The 5,323-nt window shown below is 36.9% G+C and overlaps 1 pseudogene; it reads right to left on the reverse strand.

Annotated features, from left to right (window-relative positions):
- Window positions 1-4,431: 4,431 nt before the first annotated feature.
- On the reverse strand, window positions 4,432-5,035 carry LOC102854847 (annotated as a pseudogene).
- Window positions 5,036-5,323: the final 288 nt, after the last annotated feature.

Consider the following 5,323-nt stretch of genomic DNA (forward strand, 5'->3'; position numbering starts at 1 on the left):
GTAATAATTATGAAATATAAAAAGTATGTGGTAAATGAGAAGTAGTTTTATTACAAGATGGTAGCAGTTTTGTGGACACAGAGGAAGTACTGAGAGAGGTTAGATATATGGAAATGGTCTTTTTCAAACTATTATACTCAGGGAGTTATTTTCTACTTCTGTAGATTCCAAAGAAGAAATTAGAAGTTTAGGTAAGAGACAGTGATATGCAATGTGCTAAAACTTTTAAAAGATAGCCTGCAGACAGAACATAGGTATAAACTGTGTTGAGAGTGCACCTACAAGCACTAATTATAGTGTTAAAATGGGTAGATCCCAATGATCTAAAGTTTTGAAGTAAGAGGAATGAGTAGAAGAACTTGATGTCTGGGAAGTAGAATATAATAATGGGGGGTGGGGAGTGAAGGACTGGGACTAGGGGAATGTTTGTATACAACCAGTACCTTGTGCTACCAATTAATCACTTTGCTTAGGAGGCTATTTCTGGTTAAATGAATGAAGGTTTAATGCCCTAGAAAACTGTTCCGTTTCAGCCAAACCAGGATAGTTTATCTCTACAGTGTTGCGAGTGTTTTGAAGAATCTCAGTCATTTCTATCTCAGAAAGCACTTTATTCTCTAACTTTTATGGAGAGATGATTTTTCCAAATTTGACTTTGAACCCACTACTATTCTTATTATTGAGTCTCTAAAACGGTAGAACAAGCACATTAAGTGAGTAACTCAAATTAGTGATTTTGTTAAACGCAGTCAGAGCTTCCTAATATAACATCCCTTTGACATTAATTTTAAATAATTTTGTTAATTAAACTTCTAGGTTTAATTAAAAGCTATACTATAAATAAATGTAAAAGAAAAGATTTTCAACGAATTAAAATCCAAGAAAACTGAATCTTGATAGACAGTTTAGAACTTACTTGTCTCCATTGCATAATGGAGTAAGTAGATAACCAACAATGCTTTTGAAGCAAGGAAACTGCAAGAATAGTGGTACCAGGTGAATTAGACTAATTTCTTGAACTTTCTTAGTAACATACAGTAAATACACCACTCATGGACATATACTTCCTCTCTCCCTCAGAGAAAATTATATCTCCTTGAAAGAAATTGTCAAATTCCAAATAATGAATTCTAATAATTTAAGTAAGATTAACATATATGAGAAATTTTGTTCTTTGAAGTTATTATAAATATATCAAACTTGATTAAGTTGTATTCATTAACTGAGAATAACTATTATTTTTGTAGTTCACTACTATGCAATTAATTTATACTCATGGTAACCTCATAATAGATAAGAACTACTTCAGAGAATTTTATTCACTAATATTATTATGGCCTTTGTGGAAGCAAATTACAATTCTTTCTTCCAAACTTTTTTCCCCATGCTTAGCATGTTTCAGCAGAGCTCCTTAGAGTAACAAGGTAATGATTAATGAAGGTAAATTGTTAATTTTTGTAACAAAAGGATATCTTTTAATGAAATAAATATATTTCTTTTAGGTCCACATATTATGTGAGAAAAAAATGCATGAAATGTTATAGCCGTATTTTCTATATAAATTTATGTGCCTACTTACAAATTTATACAAGAAATGCTATCTCAAGTTTCTTAATTGAGTAATGAAATGTTGCCAGATTTCAAACTACTTACCTTATATAGCCAAAATAAAAGTTATATAACTAACATTTCATTTGAATATCTTGTATTTCATGCACAGTTAAAAACTGGAAAGAAAAATTGTTTTTGCAACTAATCATTTTTCATTATTACTACTGGATTTTGTTTTATTCTTAAATAAAAGCTAATAATATAAAAGAGCAAAATTAACTACAAGAACAAACTAATGTCGTGACAAGCACTAGTTATTAACAAACTAATCAAAGAACAAAAATAGTTGCTCAATTTATATACGTACTTACGCAAGTTGTGAGTTTATGATAATCATGAAAATTAAACACTCTGTGTCTGCAAATGCATTAGGTTTCGGTATGTTTCTTTCATGTTAAAATAGTAATCAGTGTTAAATCCCTCACAAAAACTGAATATATAGACAATAACTCTCATTGGACTCCTGTTAACATATCTACTTCATGCTTAAGTATTGATTCTTCTTATTGGAGAGACGTCAAGATTGTTTCCTAAAACATGTGTGAAATGCCCCAGGGAGCAGAATGCCGGACAGAGAGAGTTTCTGATAATTATTTTTAATGGACCTCAGAGGGGCAATTAAAATAATCTTACACTAGGAATGATTTGGACTTTATATATTGTAATTTCTCTATGAAGACCAAAAGCTACCCTATAATAATATCTCCCCAGAATAAAAATTATAGTGGCTCCACCATCATTTTTTTAAGAGATTCAACTTTCTCTGAGTTAACGGACATTGTACTTTATTTAAACTTAACTGTCCTAGGTTTTTGAGTCTTTTCTTCCTCCTCTGTCTTTGAAACGCCCTTTTGCATTTTTCATGGATGGTATTGTTGATATCCTCCCATGGCTCAGCTGGTCTTCATTCATTAGTGTTCAAGGCCTCAAACTTGTTCCTGAGACGGCTTTTAAATTCAAATGGAAATAGACTCTATGTCTTTCTAGGCTTCTGTATTTTATATAATATTTTACAAAATCTTTACTCCTTAATGCTGCATAGTATTCTGTTGTGTGAATGTGCCATAATCTCTCAATCTATGTATTTGTTATGGACATTTGAGCTGTTTCCATTTTCTTGCTATTGTGAATAATGCTACTATGAACATAGATGTACATATCTCTGTTCCTATCTTCAGGTAGATTCCTAGGAGTGCAGTAGCTGTATCTTATGAATTATCTATCTTCAGCTTTATAAAGAAACATCAAACTGCCTTCCTAAATGGTTGTCCCATTTGATAATCCCACCAGCAATGCATGAGAGATCCAATCTCTCCACATCCCCACTAACATTTATTGCTTCCTGTCTTACTAAACTTTGCCACTGCTACTAGGGTGAGATGATATCTCATTGTGGTTTACATTTACATCTTTCTGATTGCCTATGATTTTGCATACATCTTCATGTGTCTGTTAACCATCTGAATGTCTTCCTCTATGAAGTCTTTTCATGTCTCTTGCCAATTTTGCTATTGGGTTACCAGTCTTTTGTCTTATGGATACCCTGCAGTTAGTCATTATGAGACCCTTATCTGAGCTGTCATTATAAAATACTTTTTCCTAGTTTGTGAATTTTCTTTGTGCTCTACTGGAGAAAGTTTTGATACACATAAGGACTTGAGTTTTAAGAGGTCTAATTCATCAATTTTGTCCTCTCCTGGTTGTGAACTTCTGACTATATTTGCAAGCCTTTATGACATAGGCCAAGGCTTCTAACCTTGGTCCCATTGTGTCTTTAATGAGTCTTTCAGTTTTGAGATTTGCCCCTAGGTCTCTTATTCACCTTGAGTTAACTTTTTTTATATGGTGTGAGATGTGAATACTATTTCAGTTTTATGCAGGTATATGCCCAGTTTTGCAAGCACCATCTTAATAGGTTTTCATTCTTTGTTGAATATCAATTGACCATAGGTAGATGGGTTAATACTGGATTGTCTATTCTATTCCGTTGGTCTGTGTGTCTGTTACTGTACCAATACTGTGTTGTTTTGCTTACTATGGCTGTATAGTCATTTTTTAGATCAAGAAGTGTTATGTATCTCCCCTCAATTTTTACTTTTCAGAAGAGATTTGCTCATCTGAGATCTCTTTCCTTTTCTAATAAACTTGCCAATTGTCTTTTCTATTTGGTATCTGTATTGAGATTTTGTTGAAAATGTAGATTTGCCCTTGTCACAATGTCCTATTAGAGAACAAAGAGTATTTTTTCCATTTAGTTAGGTCTCCTACTATTTCCTGTAGTAGTGTTTTGTAGTTTTCCTTATAAAAGTATCTCTAGTTACATTTTTTCACCAAGTATCTCGATTTATGATTGGGAATTGTGATTTTTTTTATCCCCCCCCCACAATATTTCTTTTTTTTTGGGGAGGGGATATTAACTGAAGTCAAGTTATTTATTGAGTGCCAGTTACATACTAGATATTATTCCAAATACTTGGGACACATCAGAGAGCAAACAGATCCCTGCCCTCACAGAGCTTACAGTCTAGCATTTCCCACTTCACTTATACACTGACCCGGGCAAGTCTGTGCCTCTCTGTGCCTCAGCTGCCAAAAGGGAGGAATATGCAGAATCAGCACAGACAATGGATGACATGACATGCTTGCTGTTCTGTAGATGCCAAACAAGACCCTTACTCCTTGCCCTAGCCTATCTCTTAGGCAAGAAATAGGGCTGGATGTTGATTTTTAATAAGAGAGCACACTGGGGCTAGGGGGTTGGAGCTGGATTGTCTGCTGTGTGATGGTGGTACTAGAAGGGCTGTGCAGGGCTGATGATGGCTACACAAATTGTTGCTGCTGCTGCTGCTGTTTCTTGGTGGCTGCCTTGCTGGCTAGGTCCTTGGCAGTTTCAACAAGTGTCTTAGAAGGGGCTTCACCTTGTAGCTTGGCCAAGATACATTCAAGACCCTTCATAGTCTTGGTCACATTGCTTTTAAATCAAGCCAGACCACATTCCTGGACCGCTCTGGAGACACCAAACAAGCTAGAGGAGACCCAGGCTTCTCGCGGATTTTGGTCCAACCACTGTTATCAGAGTTCACACAGTAAACACAGCGTTCCTCCACCACCATCAGCCGGGAATGGTTGAGGTTCCAGGTGAAGGTGGTCATGGTCTGATTCTGTGGGTCCACAATAGAGTCCTCAGGATGTATACTAAGTGAGCAACATTGGCAGGAAACAATCTCTCAGCCCAGCGCGGCATCCTGTTGGTCTTGGTCAGGAGTCTCCGGGACCGGAGACCTGGTCAGGGGTAACCTCCCGGTGTACTATGTCTTCTGTCAAGACATGTTTGCTGTAGGGATTCGGGTACCACTGCCAGAGGCGGCGAACACTTGGTCCCAGGAACTCCGAGCACGCTCTGGCCCAGGAAATATTTCACCATTGTCCCAGCCGGGAAGGGCTCAACACCCGTGAAGCATTAGGAGTACGGAGCCCCAGGGAGGATGTGGAGGCCGGGCCAGAGCTCGGCGCCTGCCCGCCAGGCGCGCTCAATCACCACCGTACCGCGCCCAAGCTTCTGCCACCATGAGGAGTGGTCCAAGGCCATATTTCTTAATCACTTATTTAGCAAGTGGACATGATTATACAGAAGACAAAGAGAGTGCTAGAAAATAGTGGGAATACCCAAATAGATAAAGAAAAGTTTCCACAATTTGATGGGTGGAGGGAG

This window comes from Elephantulus edwardii, unplaced genomic scaffold (assembly GCF_000299155.1).
Source record: "Elephantulus edwardii isolate Elephantulus edwardi_28Jun2011 unplaced genomic scaffold, EleEdw1.0 scaffold00133, whole genome shotgun sequence".
Lineage (NCBI taxonomy): Eukaryota > Metazoa > Chordata > Mammalia > Macroscelidea > Macroscelididae > Elephantulus > Elephantulus edwardii.